Below are 21,322 nucleotides of genomic sequence, written 5' to 3' on the forward strand. Positions count from 1 at the left end.
TGGCTGATGTTTGACAGCAAGCGTAAAAGTCAAAAATCACAAGAGTACTTCTTTCTCTGAATGTATACAAAACATCACATACCAGGAATAGCATATTAAGATGGACTTATGCAACCTGATGTACAAAATAAACACACATATTTATGCTCTGGACTATAGACATTGAATGCATGTAAATCCCTGAAAAATATGTGGTAGCCCTGGACAAAAGAAAGGCAGTAAAATCATTCTAGGTGTAGGGACAGTGTAAAATATTAACACATGATAAATAATGGAATAATTAAAAATAATAGCACAGAGTTTTCTCTCTCTCCCTCCCTTCCTCTTTCTTTCTTTCTTTCTTTCTTTCTCTCTCTCTCTCTCTCTCTCTCTCTCTCTCTGTCTTTTTGGGGGGGAGGGTGTTTGTGCTATGACAGTTACTTTCAAAATTGTTACTGGATATTTCCTGTTACATGAAACTGCTAAAAGGCTTTTGCAGTCATATAATGCAACAAAACATTTTTTTAATGGTAAAAGTAAACAGACATATGAAGCTACTTCTAAATAACTATGTAAGAGAGGAATAAATCTTTTTCTGAAAATTACTGGTGCAAATACACAAAATTAGAGCTGTAATGTGAGGAAATATTATTTATAATAGAATTTTGGTGGAGGAAATAGAGTAGCAAGGAAATTGACACATTGAGAACTACATGAAAAGAACACGAATGTGATAAAGTCACTGTATATGAGTTGGGTAGCTATATAAATTTGTTTAATAAATACAATGGGAAAGGTCTTTGGGGATTCCAGAATGTACCTGGCACTAATTGGATTTTTTATCTCCCTTTTATTCTGAGACATAATGGACTAATTTTACACTGTAACTAAATTACACAAGAGAATGTAGTATATATACCAAAAATAATTCGATAACAATTTAATCTGATACATTGTGTTAAGTGATGTAGGGCTTGATCTAATTTCAGGCAAGTTCAAGCCTCTGTTAAGAGATACCTGCGTTCTCTCTCTCCCTTCCTTCCTCTTTTTCTTTCTCTTTCTTTCTCTCTTTCTTTCTCTTTCTTCTCTCTCTCTCTCTCTTTCTTTCTTTCTTTCTCCCTCTCTTTTTCCTTTCTCCCTTTCTGTGAAGAACCCCAGAAGGTCTTTGGTAGGAGGAAGAAAAGCCAGACGTTTTGAAACTCAGAATATGCCCATTGATCATCTAGCATTCTTGGAGCTCCACTATTGATTAGCTTAGCTTGAGCAAGGATAGCTAGTAGCCACTTACAATAAGCTCTCAGTTGAAGCTCAGTGCACGTGGGGATCCCCAAACAGTGAGGAAAAACGTTTTGTAGCTTAGCCTGAGCAATGATAGCTAGTGTAGACACTTACAATAAGTAAGTTATTTGTACAACTTGGGACAACAAAGAACTACTGCATCCTCTTGCCTACAGAAGAACAATCCAGCGGGTGGGTTAAATTAAGAGTGAATGAGTGGATCAGAATTATCCAATTATTTTTCATGTCTAAGGAAGGACAAAACTCAGCCTCCCATTTTTTTAGTCCAGAACCTTGATCATCACAGCAAACTACTTAAGCCTTTGGTCAGATCCAGCACAATCTTTTAATTGTGTTCTTAGAAATGGGAGAAGTTACTGGAATCTCAGAAGTTATAAAGTTTATTTCCTGGCTATTATTCCATTAGAAGTTATTTTCTAATGCTGCTAACATTAAACTAAATTATCAAATGTGAAATATGATACTTGTTTTATTCCAGACATTTTTTAAAAAATTCCAACAGCAAGTATCACTTCCAGTCCCCATTCAGACTGCACAAATACTAAATTTCAATTTTATTCTCTGAGCATCCACCTAATTTCCAAAACATTTGCCTGACAAAAGTCTACAATGCTGGAAAAGATGGAAGAAAAAAAAAGGTGGATGGACTCAGTTATAATGGTGATGGATGTACAACTGAAATCTTTGAAAGACTGGATTGGGAGACAGACTGTCCTAGACAACATCTGTCTATATACTTGCCAAGAGTCAATACTGACCTAATGGCACATAATCAGTCAAAGTATTGGGGTAATACTGCTTATTGCAGGACAATTTTGTTGCCCTACTTATTGTTACTTTTTAACTCACTCAGTGATTATTGCTATCACAGTAGTTTGTCCTTAACTTAATATACTTGCATTCCACCATTCATTGTAGTATCATTTGTCTCCATGATTTGAGGTGTAGCATAAGTTCACAAGACACATTACTTAACTAGTGTCATAAATTCTTCCAGCATCTGCATGTTTTAGTACAAGTTATATCTAGCAGTCTCAAGCTAATTATTCTGATAGCAGTCTCATCCATCATGTTTTATTCATGCTCTGTCTTAAATGTTAAAATGTTACTTTTATTCCACTCATAATAGAGACAGCAGTACATACCAGGGGTAGGTTCTACTTACCTTTAATACCGGTTCGCAATATTGACCTACAAAGTTTTAACCTTACCTCATCTTCCATGATTCCTGAATTTGGATCATACTGGAGGGTGGGACTGAAACTATTACTTCATTTTATTATTAAAATAAAAATTATGAAATTTTAAATCTAAAAAAATCATAGGTTCTATCTTCATCTTTTTTTTTATAATATACTTTATTAAATTTTCCATTATAAAAGAAAATGTACAATCTCTACCTCCTTCAGAGGCACAGTGTTTATACATATTAAGAAATCATACATCAAATATACTTCATCCTTAGCTGTTCAAAATTATATTCAGTATAACTCATCTTTCAAATTTTTGCCACCAATAGCCTCCCACCGACCAGTTCGTTCTCACAGGGGGGGACTACTCAGGGTACCGTCAGTCAAATTATGTCGACTGGCGACTCCCAGGGGGAGGGCCTTCTCTGTGGGGGCTCCAACCCTTTGGAATGAACTGCCCCCGGAGATACGGAATATCCCTGATCTCCATGCTTTTCGCCATGCCCTCAAGACCCTGATGTTCCAACAGGCGGGGCTAAACATACAAACATGTGAATGATTTTTTAAATGTTATCTAATTCTGGGTTTTATTTAATTGACCAAACTAAGTAATAATTTTAATTAGCAATTTTATGATGTTTGTGTGTCTATATTTTTTCTTGACTGTACACCGCCTTGAGTCCTACGGGAGAAACGCGGTATAGAAATATAATAAATATAATATAATATAAATGCATAAGCTAATCATATCCTAAAATCATGTTTTTGTCTTGTTCTTTAACCAATTATACCAATTTCCCCACATTTCGTAATATTTAGATTTCTCCTCATTATTTATCTCACTCGTCAATTTTGCCATTTCTGCGCACTCTAGGATTTTATTTATTAACATTTCTTCTGGTGGTATGATTTTATTTTTCCAGTATTTCGCGAAGACTAGTCTAGCCACTGTTGTTATCTGAATTATAAGTTGAATTTTATTGTACTTGAAGCTGTCTCCAATTATACCCAAAAGAAATATTTCTGGAGATAAGACTATCTCCTGTCCCATTATTTCACATAGCCAATATCGAATTTTGGACCAAAATCTTTTTGCCTCTGGGCAGGTCCACCATAAATGATAGAAGGTGCCGACCGCTTTTCCACATTTCCAACACATAGCTGAGAGATTCGGAAACATTTTCGCTAATCTAGCTGGTGCTAAATGCCACCTATATAGCATTTTATAATGATTTTCTCTGAATGTTGCTGATTTCATCATTTTATAATTCCTATTCCAGGCCACCTCCCAGTCATTAAAATTTAATCTGTATCCCAAATTTTTTTCCCAGATACTTAGCTGATTTTTTGCTATAATCTCTGCCCTATCCTCATCTAATAAGAAGTTGTATATTTTTGCTAGCATTTTCTTATCTACTCCCCAAATAATTTTGTCAAAATTTCCATGCTTAACTTCTATACCATATTGGACTCTATCTTTCTGAAATCTTGAATTAATCTGCAAGTAGTTCCACCAATCTAGGTTGAAACCGTGGTCCCTCAATATATCCAAAGATTTGAGCTTCCCCTTTTCATCTAGAATATCTTTATATGTGCCCAATTTATAGTCATCTCTCCTATTTGGGGCCGCCAATGCTTCCATAATGGAGAGCCAATTAGGTACTTTAGTATAGATCCTCTGTCTAATTTCTTCCCACGTGTGTATAAGTGTCTCCCTAATTTTATGTTTGTGGAAGTAGGATTTTTTCTTGTTCTTTGGGTCCCACAGGTGAGCATGCCATCCTTCTAGTAAGTCGTGTCCTTCTAATGTCAGGATTCTCCTATTTCGTAGCGTGACCCACTCCTTAATCCAAATTAATTTCGCCGCCTTTTGGTATGCTTCCCAATCGGGGAGCCCGAATCCCCCCATATTTCTTTTTCCTTGCAGTATCTTAAAGGAGATCCTCGATTTCTTGCCCTCCCATAAGAAGTTTCTAATATGTTTGGTCAAATCCAGAAAGAATTTTTTATCTAGAGTCATCGGAATATTTTGAAATAAATATAAAATTTTAGGTAGAATGTTCATTTTGATTGCTGCTATTTTACCGATCAGAGACAATTTTAGTTTTTTCCATCTTTCTAGATCCTTATATATTTTTTGCATTAATGGGGTATAATTGTCTTCTTTTAATGATGAGAATCTCGCGGTGATCCATATTCCTAAATATTTTGTTTTCTTAACTACCTGGAGGCCTAATAAGTCTTCCACTTCCTTTTTTTGTATATCTGTCATATTTTTCACTATTATTTTAGTTTTTTTCCTATTAAGTTTAAGGCCCGCCACTTCTCCATAGTTCTGTATTTCCTGCATTAGTTTTAAACCAGTTTCTAATGGATCTTCTATTATGAGGGCTACGTCATCTGCAAAAGCTTGCGTTTTAAATATTTCCTTCCTAATCTTTAATCCTTTGATTTCTTTATTGGCTCTAATCTTTCTAAGTAGCACCTCTAACGCCAGAATATAGAGTAAGGGGGATAGGGGACATCCCTGCCTCACTCCTTTTTGAATCTGAAATATCTGAGTCTTATCCCCATTCATTAATATGTTCGCCCTCTGTTTATGGTAGATGTTCTTGATCATCTTCCTAAAATTCATCCCGAATCCCATTAAATTAATTTGGTTAATCATGAAAGTCCAATTCAAGTTATCAAATGCCTTTTGGGCGTCAACAAACATTAGCGCCAGCTGCTTTTCGGGGTGTTATTCATAGTATTCTATGGTGTTTAGCACTGTTCTCAATCCTTTGTTCTGCTTTTTGGATTCTGTTTTCATTACTGGCAATAGAGACTTGAATCTCATTCATTTTAGAGTCTAGTGCGTGTATGTCCATCTTTAATTCGGAATGACTGTTCAGTAATTTCTCTTGCATCGCAAGCATAGTTTCTTGGATTGATAGCAGAGAAGATTGTACCGTTTGCAGCGTTGGGGTTACTGGGGGTTTATCTATTTTCTGCAGACCTTCTAATGACTTCTGGGTAGCTGGGGATGACATTGCTAGCGTAGGATTGGATGGCACTTTTTTACCAGTTTTTGCAATTGTTGAGGTCAAACTTGCCATTTCTTTCAGAGTCAATTTTTGGTCTCTTATTATTTTCTCTATATTTCTCCAGATAATCATCCAGTGGCACCTGCCACTATTTATTCAGGGACTCTTCCTTAGATCCTATCGTTAACCTCCTTTATTTGTTCCCAATAGACTAAGGTGACCAGATTTTAACATTGGAAAGAGGGACATTGTGGGCGTGGCTTATTTTGTGGGCGTGGCTAGCTGGTCATGTGACTGGGTGGACGTGGCTAGCTGGTCATGTGACCGGGTGGCCATGGCTATGTGTATAGGGTAAGGTGAACAGATTTTAACATTGGTAAGAAGGACACCATTGTGGGCGTGGCTTATTGTGTGGGCGTGGCTTGGAGGCCATGTGACTGGGTGGACGTGGCTAGCGGGTCATGTGACCGGGTGGCCATGGCTATGTGTATAGGGACTACTCAGAGGGCTGAAAAGTCATTTCTGACAGGTCCTCACACTTTTGACCATCCTCACATTTATGCCCGTGCAGCATTCTTAACAACCATGTCACTCATTTCACAACTGCTTCTCTTCACCATGGTGACAAGATAGGGCAAAAACGTAAAATTTGAGGACAGTCGTAAGTTCAAGGACTGGTCAAAAGTGCGAGGACCAGTCAAAAATAACTTTTTCAGCCCTCCGAGTAGTCCATATGCACAAAAGGATTAACCAGAGGGCTGAAAAAAGTCATTTCTGACAGGTCCTCGCACTTTTGACTGGTCCTCACACTTATGACCATCCTCATATTTATGCCTGTGCAGCATTCTTAACAACCATGTCACTCATTTCACAACTGCTTCTCTTCACCATGATGACAAGATAGGGCAAAAATGTAAAATATGAGGACAGTCGTAAGTTCGATGACTGGTCAAAAGTGCGAGGACCAGTCAAAAATAACTTTTTCAGCCCTCTGAGTAGTCCATATGCACAAAAGGACTAACCAGAGGGCTGAAAAAAGTCATTTCTGACAGGTCCTCGCACTTTTGACTGGTCCTCACACTTATGACCATCCTCACATTTATGCCCGTGCAGCATTCTTAACAACCATGTCACTCATTTCACAACTGCTTCTCTTCACCACGGTGATAAGATAGGGCAAAAAACGTAAAATGTGAGGACAGTCGTAAGTTCGAGGACTAGTCAAAAGTGCGAGACCAGTCAAAAATAACTTTTTCAGCCCTCTGAGTAGTCCATATGCATTAAAGGATACAGCAATAGAGAGGGATGAAGGAAGAGAAATTAGAGTAGGAGTGAGGGTAAGAGAGGGAGGAAGAGAGGAGGAGGAGGAGAAAGGAAGAGGAAGTAGGGAGGAGAAAAAGAGGGTGGGGGGAAGAGAAAGTAAGAAGGAAAGAAAAGAGAGAGGTGGTAGGTTTGAGGAGAAAGATTGCTGTACAATAAAAAAGATGAACGGGAAGAAAGCCAACCCCAAACAAATATAAAGATATTAAGATAAAGAATGAATTGTTAAACTTTAAAGAATAAAAGAGAACAAATATGAATAAATAGCAGTAATTAGAAACACACATACAAACATACAATGTATTTTCTTTGAACAGAATATTTGGCTGGTTCACAAATTTAAACAGCGTTTAGTCATTTCAATTAAATTTACAATTTCTATATTTCCTTTTTGCCATATTTATTCCTCATCTATTTTTTAAAAAAACCAATATTACCCCTCATCCTCATCTCTAATCTTAATCAAATTCAATTTTTCCCTTCTATTCTATATTATACCCCTTCCCATTGTCATCTATTTTTATATCCATCCTCACATTGGTTAATTATGTAATTATGTAATACAGTTGTTTAATACAAATTCAACATTTTAATATAAATCAATTAGTTATATAACTATCTTTTTTGTATATTAATCAATATGAACATGAATATTCCAATTATTTCCATGCAATCCAATTTCTTACAAATCAATTAATTATATCTATCAATAATAATAAACCAAATAATTTCCCCCATATATACCTCCAAACCACAACTTAATTGCTGGGTCGCCCGCCCCTCCTCCCATCCGCGCGGCATCAGCCTACCCTAGCCCAGGGCTGGGCAATTGTGGCTCTTTTACAACGTTTGGACTTCAACTCCCGCCGAGCCCATTCTGGGGAATTGTGGAGAATTCTGGGAGTTGAAGTCCACAAGTCTTAAAGCTGCCAAGGTGGGAGACATCAAGCATGAGGCTGGCCAAGTATCCTCCTTGAGAGACAACAGTTGAACATCAGGAGAGCTGTAAGAGGGCAGGGCTACATTTGGAAATTTTCGCATTTTTGCAGGTGGTGCATTACGATCTGGTGTCTGCAATGGAGAGCAAAATCCGGCTTCTTCTCTCCGCTGTAAGGGCGGCATCAGGATTCCACCTTGGTATATTTGCAGCACAAGGCAGCCCTCCTCTCCTGTCGCTTGGGACTCGGAGCGGTAAACAGGGTCTGGTTCGGGGAGCAGCCGGATTTTGCTCTCCATTGCTCTCTCGGCCCCCTGCAAGCTCTCGTCTCTCGAGGAACGCTCCCTGAAATGGCGCGGGAAACTTTGGTTGGGCTTCTCGAGAGATGAGAGCTTGCAGGGGACCGAGAGAGCAATGGAGAGCAAAATCCAGCTGCTCCCTGAACCAGACGCTGTTTACCGCTCCGAGTCGGCAGGAAACGAGGGCTGCCTTGCGCCGCAAATATACCAAGGTTTGTTTTTTTTAACACTGATCAGCTGTAGGTCGGCCCTTTGAAGCCCCGCGGCAAGAGTTCAAAACAGTTTTTTTTCCCTCTAGCCATCAGCGGGGACTCAGGAGGCAGAATGAAAAATCGGGACTTTTTTAAAATGCCGCGGGACGCGGGACAAATTGCTCAAAAGCGGGACTGTCCCGCCAAAAGCGGGACGTCTGGTCACCTTACAATAGACTCTTAATAGATTATGGTTAATATATAATTACCCAGTTAATATAATAGGATAGTTTTAACGTTTCCAACAAACAGCAATCTCTTTTCTCTATCTAGTCTCGTATTATCAAATTATACCTTTAAATATTAAATATTAAAGTTTTACTTGATTCTGACCTAAATCTATTAATAACTTAAATAAATACGATAGATTCAATATAATTAAATGCCTACTATAAAAAATTCACAGAAGAAAATATTTAAATGGTATGATGGATTAGCTTTCTTAATTAATTCCTAACAAAATAATCACATGCAAGCACAAACAATTAATATATTATATGTAAAAGATCAGTATCTATGTAAAAATATCAATACTAAATATTGTGTATATATACTATAAGTTAATAAAGGTTAATATAAATATATAAGTTAAATATGAATATAAATAGGAACCTCAGAATATTTCATTCATAAAGAGAATTAAGCAGGAACCAAATAGTAATGTGCTAGTACATACAGTAACTCTTTTTTTTCCCCCCAAATCTGGATCGAGAGATTTGTTGCTATTATTATTATTATTTATTTATTTATTTTTTCCATGAAGGCAGCTTGTCAAAGCCTGAGCTCTATAGTATTTCTTAGTACTAGACTGTCAGTGAGTCAGCTATTTCAATTGTTCTTCAAACAAGTCTCTGCAATGGCTGCGCTTCCGGTCTCTGAAATAATCAGGCACAATCCACAATCCACCTAGCTACAGCCTCCGGTCGATCTGGTGCTCTAATTCACCGAGGGAAAAAAGTATTTCTTAAATTCCTTGTTCTTCTCACCGATCTTCTCCTTGCGCGCGTATTTTCGCCACCTCAATTTTTAAAAGTTCCTCGCCGGCTTGTCAGGCACTTTATCTTTCCGATCAGCTCTCTACTTGTAATCGCTGCTCTTTCCCTCTCCGAGCTCTTCTCTCCTGGCTCCACCGGCTCCTTCTTCGGATGCCAATTACACCACGACAGGGAAATCGCCTTAATCCGTCTCACACTGCAGCCTCCAATCTCCGATGCTTCCTATTCAGTTGTTGGCTTCCGAAGCTTCAGGTCAGCCATTAACAGACTGACTCGCGCGTGCTGAGTCGACAGAGCCTCCCGGTCTTGCGATCAGCATTGCAATCCGCTTTCACGCTCACCCGGCTCGCTCTCTTGTCCGCGGGGCTCTCCGGGCACCGCGCCCCCAAGGGGATCCCCAAAACACAGTGATTGAAAGGGTTGAGGAGCAGCGGTCACTCACTCAACGCCATATCGCCGCGGGTCACCAACCGGAAGTCTCTATCTTCATCTTATTCTGATAACAATTCTGTAAAATAGGTTGGGCTGACAAGAGAATGACTGCCTCAGTGTTATCCATTAGTGACATTCTGTGGCAGAGTCTGGAACTCCCTGGATCTCACCCCCCACCCTGTCCTAGCCTAGCATTTTAGTCATTGCATCTGCACTGGCTCTTTCAAATTAGAAATACTACACAGTTCTTCCCTGTTTCAGTGGAAGATCTTTGGTTTTAAATTATGTGAAGAAGACAGTCTATGAAGAGTGACATTATAGATTCTTATTAAAAATCCCCTAAATTAGGAGCCTTCACATGTGATGCTCACAAATCTCGTGGTTTAAACCTCTTTTCAAGCATATGTAAAAAAAGGATTTTGCTTTTGTAGTCCTGTATCACTGGGAGCCTAAGCCGCCCTGAAGGGGCGGTAAAGCAAATAGGCCTGGGGTTTTTCTTTTTTGTCAGCCACGGCAAGAAGAAGCAGCCTAAAGATGGCCGCTACAAAGCTGGGACAAACCGAAGAATAACAGCTAAGACCGGTGCTGAAGAGAAGAAGGTGAGCTGTGATGGAAGTGGGGGAGAGGATTTTTCTTTTGTTGTAAATTGAACCCCAAGAAATAACCAGAAGTATTTGCCCAGAATTGAGTGTTAAAGCGGTGCCTAAGCATTTTCGGACATTTTGGGGAAAAAAATACCTAACCAGAAATGAAAGCTGTAGAATAAACAAAGATTATGAAATAAACAGACTCCTAAACTGGGAAGAAGCGCTACTGGGAAGGTATTTTTAAACATTGTATTTATCTATATATTTTTTAAAAATTTACTCTGCTTTGATATTGGCTGTACAACCCAAACGATAATGGACTAATAAACTAGCAAACTGAAATTTAAATAGCGAGTACCACCTGCTGACAAAAGAGGAAACTACAAGGAAATGATTTAAGTAAAGAGACACTTGAACACCATATTAGAGGATTGAATTTGCAAAGAGGATATAAAAGGTTTTTTGATAACCTCTGGGGACTACTTGAATGGAACTGAGTGTTAACTTATGAGATATAAAGAACTGGGACTAGTGTGCTCATTGAAGGGTAGTTTAAAGACTAAATAAATAATGCTTGGTCTGTTGGATAAAAATCAATTTAAAAAAAATAAAATAAGATACTGAAGAAGGAGAAATGAGTGGAATTGTCCAGGAGATGGAACTACTTTATCAAAATATAAAAGACACTATAGACAAAGGATTTAAGGATATTATGGAAAAAATGGAAAATACTATACAAGGGATGATGATTACAGACCGAGACATCCAGGAAAGGGAGGAGCCAAAAGAAGAAATAAAGAAGGAAGAAGACAAGGAGATTATAACGAAAATAATGATGATTGATGAATTATTTATTTATTTATTGGTTCGATTTATATGCCGCCCTTCTTCGGAGACTCAGGGCGGCTTACAATGCTTAAGCAATAGCCTTCATACTTTTGTATATACCTGCTTAGTAGGGCTTTCGCCCTCTCCCAAGCGGATTGATGAATTAAACCAGGGGGAAAACATATTAAGAGAGTTGGAAGATATGTGTTTTTTTAAAAAATTTGATTTATATGCCGCCCTTCTCCAGAGACTCAGGGCGGCTTACAATGCGTTAAGCAATAGCCTTCATACTTTTGTATATTTATACAAAGTCAGCTTATTGCCCCCACAAACTGGGTCCTCAATTTACCTACCTTAGAAAGGATGGAAGGCTGAGTCAACCTTGAGCCTAGTGAGATTTGAACTTACAGTAATTGCAGACAGCTGGTGTTAATCACAATGCTATCAGTCTGCTGAGCCACCAGTTTGAAACGGAAGCAGGGGCCTTGGTAAAAATTTTAGAAAATAAGCAGTGGAAGAGGGTAGCGGTGGGAGGAATACTTAGATGGGACATCCAAGAAATAAATATAGATGGAGACTTAAGAGAGGAATGGGGGAGACAAGTAAAAAAAAAAGTATAGCAATTGAAGTATCGAAACGGGCAAAATACAATGGGTAGATGATTTCTTTTTTTTCTTTCTTTATTATTGTTGCTTTGACTTGCTTTTCCTTCTACTCTTTTTTTTTAAAGTATAGCAATTAAAGTATAAAGCAAGCAAGAGATGATGGATGGATGATTCCTATTCTCGGTTGCTGTTTTGAATTGTCTTTCCCTATCTCTCCCTCTCTATTCTTTTTCTCTTTTTGTAGGCAGGTGAACATGATTAGAAGTTAGACAGGAAAGAAAGAAAATGTTTTTTTTAATATAGGGTGATATGATTAAAAACTAGAGTAAGAGATAAAAATAAAGGGAATATTAATGTATTACATTTTTATTTGATAAAATGAAAGTAATAATGAGAAATAGGTGGAATAATTGAATAATGATAGACTGTAACCTAATATAGATGTGTATTGTTATGGGAATTTTATAAATTGATTGAATGTAATAATAATGTTTAATCTGATCAGTTCTGTTTGTATTGGAATGTACGGCACCCAGGTGCCACACTGTTCACGCATTGATTTGACATTTTTATAAAAAAATTAAAAAATTTAAAACTTGGGTGGGAAATTCATGATAGAGACAGGGTAACTGGATGCAGTTGAGCATTTACTAACTGGACTCCGTTTCTGATGCCTATGTGGAGTTTGCAGCAGATATTTTTTCTTTGCGCCCTAAGAGAGAAACATCTGCTGCTACCTAGGATTGGACTCTCAACCTTCCAAATGGCAGGTGAGCATCTTCACTTCTAGGCCACCACTCTGCTCAGACCATACATTATAATATAGACCTCAAATTATGATTTTCTGAGGGGGCAACTGCTTTTACCACTTAATCCTGAGGGGTGATGGTGCTTTTTTTATACTGTTTAAATCAGAGGTCCCCAACCTTTTGGACCTCAGGGAGCACCAAGTTCATAATTTTATTTTATTTTTATTTTTTTATAATAATTTTTATTGTAGTTTTTCTTTTCCATAATTCTAATACATAATCAGACAGTGTCATTTTTATATACTTTGGATTAACAGTTCATGTAATATATACATTATATACATATATATACATCCTCAATTTCTTTATGAATATTACCTATTTTTGTTTCTGTTGTCTATCCACCTATACCATTTTTCCCAAACCGCATAATACTCCAAGTCGTCTTTTTCTTTTAATTCTAAAATTAGTTTATTCATTTCAGCATATTCAAATATTTTCTGAATAATCAATCCCTCTGGTGGTAAGTTATATTCCTTCCAATATTGCGCAAACGCAATTCTTGCTGCGTTAGTATATGTAGGATCAGATATCTTATTTTTTTATAAAATTTAGTTTTTAATATTCCCAGGAGAAATGTTTCCAGATTTAGCTCAATTTGACAATTTATTATATCTTGTAGCCAACCTTGTATTTTGGTCCAATACTTTTTCGCTTCGGGGCATAGCCACCAGGCATGAAAGAAGGTACCTTAGTATTGGTTGCATTTCCAGCACTTGGGGCTTAGGTTTGGGTACATTTAGCCAACCTTGCTGGAGCTAAGTGCCAATGGTAGAGTATTTTATACTGATTTTCCTTATAGGCAATCGATTTTGTTAACGTGTAGTTTTTGTTCCAGATTGTTTCCCAATCCTCTAAGTCTATAATATGCCCTATATTTTTAGCCCATGCAATCATCGGTTCTTTCACCACCTCCTCTGCTCTATCAAATTCTAATAAATAATTGTATAATTTGGATATTAATTTTCTTTTGGGGCCAATCAGCAATTTATCTAGTTGTTTTGGTTCCATGTCAATTCCATATTCTTCCACATCTTTCTTGTATCTGGATTGCAGTTGTAAGTATGGCTATCAATCAATGAGTATTCCCTGTTCTTTTAATACCTGATTATTTTAAAGCTTTCCCTGTTTGTCTAAGATTTCTGAGTAACTAGGCATTTTACTGGTATCTAATGTGTTGGGGTGGATCATAGCTTCCATAGTGGATAGCCAACCGAGAATTTTCATATAATGTTTCTTCTTTGTATCTTCCCAAATTCATAGCAATGCATTTCTTATTTTATGTCTGTAGAAATATGAGTGTATCCTATTCCCTTTATCCCACATAAAAGCATGCCACCTCTTTTGTAGATTGTGTCCTTCCAACATTAAAATTCTTCTGTTCTTTAAGTTAACCCGGGTCAGAGGCCGCAAAGGCACGACTCGATCCAGAGCTCCAGCGGCCACCCTATCCCAGGCAGCCACTAGGTCTCCAGTCGAGGCGTGTGCAAGATCCTCGGGGATTGGCCCAAGCTCCATCTGGAACCTATCAGGTTCCATCAGGCGCCTGGGGCGGTACCATCTTACTGGTTCCGCCTCCCTGCGGCGGGGTACTGCGGTTCAAAGGTCAAGGCGAAGGAGAGAGTGATCCGACCATGACAAGGGCTCAGTGACTATGTCCCCTATCTCAAGATCACTCAACCACTGTCCAGAGACAAAAACAAGGTCCAGTGTGTTTCCCCCCCTGTGCGTAGGGCCATGAATTAGCTGGGTCAGGTCCATGGCCATCATGGAAGCCATGAACTCCCGAGCCACGTCAGATGCCTCACCCGCGGACGGCAGGTTAAAATCCCCCATGACCATAAGTCTGGGGGTATCAACCGCCACCGCGGCGATAACATTGAGTAGCTCGGGCAGGGCTGTAGCCATGTGGCAGGGAGCCAGGTACATGATCAACAAGCCCATCTGAACCCAATGACCCCACTTCACAAGGAGGGACTCACAACCGGCCGTCTGAGGAACAGTGGTCTCCCTCGGCCTAAGGCCTTCTCTAATAATAACCGCTACTCCCCCTCCCCTCCCCTGAGGCCTCGGCTGATGGAATGCGTGGAAGCCTGGTGGGCACATTTCTACCAGAGGGACCCCTCCCTCTGGGCCCAACCAGGTCTCCGTAATACCCGCCAGGTCCGTTCCCCCCTCCTGAACAAGATCACAAATGAGGGGGGCTTTATTTACTACAGACCTGGCGTTGCACAACATCAGTCGAAGGCCCAGGCCCTGAGGGTCTGTGCAACCTGGAAAATGAGTAGAGCTTTGGGGGCCGGAGCGCCCTACCGCTTGAAGACAACGGGTGCATGCTCCCTTAACATGATATGGCCCCCTGCTCCCGCCATATCTACCCCTCCCACTCACAATACCAATGATGGAAACACAGTCTAGACAAGCTTGACCCCCCCCTATTACCCCCGGATCCCCCCCACCCCCCGCCGCGCATTCCGGCCCGGCCCAACCCTCCCCTAAGTGGGTTATCCCCCAAACCCACGACCCTAGTTCCTGTCCAACCCCCCTCCCCCCTCCCCCCTCCCCCCTCCCCAGACCCCTTAAAAGTTTAGACAAAGACCCCGCAGCCCCCTCTTTGTGGCATGCCACCTCTCGGGGTTCCAAAGCCCGTCATCGAGGTAGGCCCTCAATAGAGTGGAGGGCCAAGCCTGCGAGAGGGGGGAGTCTCGCAGACCAAGAAGCTCCGCTGCTGAGTACATCTTAACGAAGCAGGTAGCACGACCATATCCTAAAGGTCTATAAAAGGACCAGGGGAGAAGACAAAGAAATGGGGGATCTCAGAAACATATTTACAGAACCAAGTCCACTGTCCCCTCACAACAGGGGACAAAGTCCAGAACCAAGATGACTACAATCCAAGAGGGGCAATAGATCCTACCACCCTCTCACGGTGGTTAGGTCAGCTGGTCAGCCCCCTCTTGTGGTGAGATGGCAGCGATGAACCAATGAAGAGAGACAGCGTCCGGGGGTCAGGTCCAAAAACCGCCCTCTCACGGCGGTTGGTCCGATGGTCAAATCCCCTCCGCTGACAAAGTACATATATGTAGAATCATCCCGGTTCAGCCCCCAGGGGCCCCGACATCCAGGCCACCCTCTCATGGTGGTCAACTGATGTCCAGCCCCTTCAGCCGACGGGATGCAGCAATGTACCATCCTCCGTTTCAGATGGAATAGCCCTCTCCACAGTCAGGGGGGTTTAGATGGTATAAGCGTAGCCAGGTGAGTCCCACGGGCTAACAGCTGGTGCAATTGGGCCCGGTCTTAAAGGGAACGCTGGAGGAGAGAGAAATGGGGCAGAGAAGTGGGGCAGTTGTCTCAAGCCCCCAGCCCTCACACAACCACAGTTTGAGGCCTCCTATGCCTGGGAAAAGATCTCACACCAGGTCCTAGCCCCAACCCTGGTTGCAGGTCTCCCACTCTTGTTATTTCGTTGCGTTGCGTTGCCCCCCCCGACTCCAACTCCATTTCCAAAGGGGGGTTTTCTTTGCATTGTAAGCTATGGTTATTCCCCTTATATAAGCTTTCACAGTATCCCATAAATTTATTAAAGAAGTGTGGTGTTTTTTATTTTCTTTGAAAAATAATGTCAATTCCTTCTTTATCTTTTCAATATATTCCTTTTCCTTTAAGATTTGGGGGTTTAACATCCATCTTCTAATATTTTGACCTCTCCATATTATCTCAAGGGGATTGTGATCTGCCCACGTGTCTGGGAAGATCTCGATTTTTTCTATTTCTAAACCTAGTTCCTTATTCATCCATATCATATCAATTCTGGACCAAGATGCATGGGGATTGGAGTAAAAGGTATATTTATTTTCTATTGGATGTAGAGTTCTCCACACATCTATCAGGTTTAGTTCATCTATCTTATTAAAAAAAGTTTTGAGTAATATGTTTCTTTTTTTCTTATTATTTTTGTCACTGGCATAGTCTTTTTTGGTATCCACTATGCCCATTATAGTCGCCCACAATGCATACATTCCTATAGCTTGTCATAATTATCTTTTCATGTAATTTCTTCTAGTATTCCCCCTGGTTTTTATTAGGCGCATATATAACTACCAACAGAATTAGTGTATGCTCTCTCTTTATTTCCATCATTAAAATTCTTCCTTTTGGATCCACATAAATTTGGGTAGCCTTTATTCCTTCCTTAATATATATCACCACCCTTTTCTTCTTCTTCTCTGCCAATGCTGTATAAAGTTTCCCTAGTTTATTGTATTCCAAGTATTTTTCATCCTGCTTTCACATGTGTACCTCCTGCAGGCATACTATGTCTGCTTTTTGTTTAATTAGCTTTGTGAATATTTGTCTTTTTGCCACTGCATTTAGTCCATTAACATTTATTGATATGAGTTTTAAATCTTCAATTCTTTTGTCTATCTACCGGGTGTTAGTATCTATTAGCCCTTGTAACTCTTTGGGTTCTTGTTTTACTACCTCTTATTTCTTGGCTTTCTTTTTCTTCCTTGTTTCTCTTTTCCCGGGCTCCTCCTTTAGTTTCCTGATGTTGTATCAGTTGTTCTTCTTGGCTTATGGTCTCCATCTCCTCCTTACTACTCTGGTCCTCTTCAGTTCCCATCAATTGGTCAAAAAAATCTTGTGCCATCAATAAGCTATTAATTTTTATCTTCTTACCTTGCCATGAGACAAGCATCCCTTCCGGGAGTATCCACCTAAACATAATGTTTCATTTATTCAATTGTAGGGCCAAGAAACGATAGTCCTTATGTTGTTCTCGAACCCTTCTGGGAACTTGTTTCAGTGTGATAATTTCCTTCTCCTTATAAATCATAGGTTCTTCTCGGGTAATATTATAAATTATGTCCAGCATCCTCTTTCGGACAAATCTAATATGGACCTGTCTGGGCAATTTATGGCGTCTAGCATAGTTCATTTGGATTCAATATATTTCGTCCATTTCATTCATAATTTCTTGTTTGTCCCTCTGTAAAAATTCTGCTATGGTATCTGCCATTATCTGTCCTAGTTCATCTTTTTCTTCTATCACATTTTGAAATCTCAGATAGACCGATGCCCTGTCCATTTCTAACTGGATTACCAAGTCTTCCAGGTCTTTATTTAATGCTATCATTTTCTGATCTACCAGATCCAATTTTTTTCAGTTTGTTCAGCTTTAGCTTCTACTATTTTTATTTTTTGTTCATTCTTCTGAATTGCTTCCTGGATTGAATTCATTTTATTATCTAGTTTTTGAATATCAAATTTCATTTCTCCTTGATTATTGGACATAGTTTCTTGCATCTTTACCATTGTTTCCTGAATCAATGTCAGGGTGGTTTGCATTGTTTGCATACCTGGGACCGTGTTGGCCTTTTCCGTCTTTGATAACCCCTCTGTCGACTGTTGGTTTGAAGGGGAAGCCATCATTATCGTTGGGTTTGATGCTGTTTTTTTTTCCTGCTTTTAAGGTTCTTGTTATAAGACTAGTCATCTCTTTCAATATTCTACTTTGGTCTCCCAGTATTTTATAGATGTTTTTCCACACTATCATCCACCAATTATTATCTATTTGTTTATTTTTTTCCCTCCACTTTTTTTCCCCTCCTTATGTTGTTAATTATTAAATATTAGTTAATCGCCTTCACTGTAAGTAACTGAAAATAACTATCTCTGGTTCTTAATCCAACCTAGCAAATTGTACAGCATGTATAACAATTAACTATCAAAAATATATAAATGTAAATATACAGATAAATATATATAATAATACCAATATTCTATGTTAATTAATCAGACTATCTTAAATCAACAAACGCCTATATACGTATAGAAATTGGGCTCAAGGTTAGAAGTTAGGGTTGGGGTAAATATTGGGAGTTAGTTAAATATATATCTCAAATTGATTCAAATTTACGATTTTAATTATCAATTTATACAAAGTATGATATTCAGAATATCTATATACTTTAACTATCTATGAAATACAATTTCTATCGATGTTGTCACTTAATAAAGTTAGTAATTAATAAAATAATTAATAACAAATATAAATATATTTAAATCTTAAATATTTAAATCTTAATTAATTTGCTGTTAATCAATTGATCACTAAAGAGTTGTGAATATACATTAAGTGCAAAGTTCAAACAGCTAATTTTAGAGGAGTGTAGATCTTTATGTCTTCTCCCGGTTACAGCTCTTTACTTCTTCCAAGTCTCTTGTGCCTCAGTTATATATAGTATTATACCTTTTCTATAGTCTCTTAAGTCAATTTTTTCCCTCTTTCACTTTTATTCTGTCTCAATTTCCTTTGGTTCTTTTGTCCAAAAATTCAAATTAAAGCGGAGAGTTCTTTCCTTTCTCTTTCCAGCTAGGGCACTCATCCACCCAGGCTTCTTTTACTGTCAAGTCGGCCCAATGTCTGTCCTCGCTTCTTTTTCTCCTTTCCTTTCCTGTCGCTCTAATATGCCAAGTCTCTCTTCTCCTTAGCTTTCTCTTTTCCTTCAATTCTCGGTTCTCACCAGATATCCACTGTCTTGCCAAAACACCGCTATCTTAAACACCCTTCCTCCTCATTGCCGCCTTAATGGTTGAATGTATTGTGCTGACTCATTACACCTTCCACCAAATCGCCACTCGCTCTCTGCACTGGAGATCTTTTAAACCAGAGAAAGCAGAACTCACCCTTCAAAACGATTGTTAACCTTGCGGTTTCAGAGTAATCAATCACTTTAAAATGACACCGTCTGCTGTATAAATCTTCTCCTCCCTGTACTCGCTGGCTCATCGAAGCCTCAGGTCCACCATAGCAAGCTGTTAGACACTTTCACATTGGTTTGACAGGGGTGTCTGTTCATGCAATGAGTGATTGCCCTTCACTTCACCACACTCCAGTTTTCCCCTCTAGTCCGCAATGCCCTCCAGGCTTTTTGCGCCCCAAAGAGTCCCCAAAACATGAAAAATTCAAGGTCTGAGAACAGAGACCATTCTCCTTCCCCCGCACTGCTGCGACACTGCCACCGGAAGTCCAAGTTCATAATTTTAAATCCCGCGGACCACTAATATGAATCCAGCACCGCTCGCTGAAGTGCCTGGACTCCCAGGGACAGGATGGGGTCCTTCAGGCACTCTCCCTCCTCTCTCTTTCTCTCTCTCCCACCCTCTCTCTCCCCCTCTCCCCCTCTTTCTCTCTCTCTCCCACTCTCTCATTCTCTTTCTCTCTCCCCCCCCCTCTTTCTCTCCCCCATTCTCTCTCATTCTCTCTCTCCCCCACTCTCTCTCTCTGTCTGAATCTCCCTCTCCCCCCCACTCTCTCTCATTCTGATTCTCTCTCTCTGATTCTCTGATTCTCTGTCTTTCATTCTGTCTCTTTCTCTCTCTCTCATTCTGATTCTCTCATTCTCTCCATCTTTCTCTCTCTCTCATTCTCTTTCATTCTGTCTCTTTCTCTTTCATTTTCTCTTTCTCTCTCTTTCTCTCTCACCCTTTTTCTCTCTCATCTCTCTCCTCCCTCTTTCATTCTCTCTCTCATTCTCTGTCTCTTTCTTTCTCTCTTTCTCTCTCTTTCTCTCTCTTTCATTCTCTCTCTTTCTCTCTCTTATTCTCTTTCTCTCTCTCATCTCATGGGCCAGCCAGTGTCCTGGGGCTGAGAGGAAGTCAAGCATCTCCCCGAGAGACCGAGTTATGCAGAGCACCAACAAGGGCCAGAAGAAACACCCGCGAGATCCAGCAAGAAACGAAGCTTCACTCCCGCTCTGGAATATGGAACGAATCTCCATCCCCTGCCCTTCCCTTCTCAGGCCAGGCGAGGAATGACTGGGAAGGGAGGGCGAGGGGTGGGGACAGCCACTGGTGGGTTCAGCGCAGGGGTGAAATGCTCCTGGTTTGGACTGGATTGCCCGATCCAGTAGCGATGGCAGCAGGTGGTTCAGAGAACCCATAGCAAAAATCCCTGTGCCTTCCCCCCCATGCCCAGCTGAGCCGCACAATCATCAGAGGCTGTTTTTTTTACTTTTAAAAGCATTTTTTCTACAACCTCTTCGGCCGAAAAAATGCTTTTAAAAGTTAAAAAAAAAAAGCCTCTGATGATTGCGCGGCTCAGCTGGGATCTTCAGAGGCTTTTCAAAGCATTTTTTTCTGCAACCCCTTCGGCCAAAGAGGTTGTAGGAAAAAAAATGCCTTTAAAAGAACCTGTCGATCCCAGCTGACTTGCCTGATCGTCAGAGGCTTCTAAAAGCATTTTTTTCTGCAACCTCTTTAGCCGAAGAGGTTGTAGGAAAAAAAATGCCTTTAAAAGCCTCTGGCAATCCCAGCTGACTTGCCTGATCGGCTTCTAAAAGCATTTTTTAGGCTTCTAAAAGCATTTTTTTCTACAACCTCTTAAGGTTGTAGAAAAAATACTTTTAAAAGTAAAAAAAGTTGGCCATGCCCACCCAGTCACATTACCCCCCACCAAGCCACACCCACAGAACCGGTAGTAACAAATTTTAGATTTTTAGTTCAGCCGACAGGAAGCTACAGCGGGGGGAAGAAACAGCCCGGGGTTGCCACCAACCATTGCTTCGGCCCACCTGCACCGCCACCCCCCTTGCACCATTACCTCATTCCGTCCGACAAGGGCTGCACTGCAAAGTTGCAAATTGTAGAAACCTCCTCTATGGTGGAGCTTTACAGCCCCACAATGAGCTGCCTGGCCAGTCCCATATCCCAGAGCTCTAGTCACAGGACTGGCCATTGCTCATCCTGAAGCAGCTCCT

The sequence above is a fragment of the Pantherophis guttatus genome, chromosome 1 (assembly GCF_059756535.1).
Source record: "Pantherophis guttatus breed Tessera chromosome 1, ASM5975653v1, whole genome shotgun sequence".
Lineage (NCBI taxonomy): Eukaryota > Metazoa > Chordata > Lepidosauria > Squamata > Colubridae > Pantherophis > Pantherophis guttatus.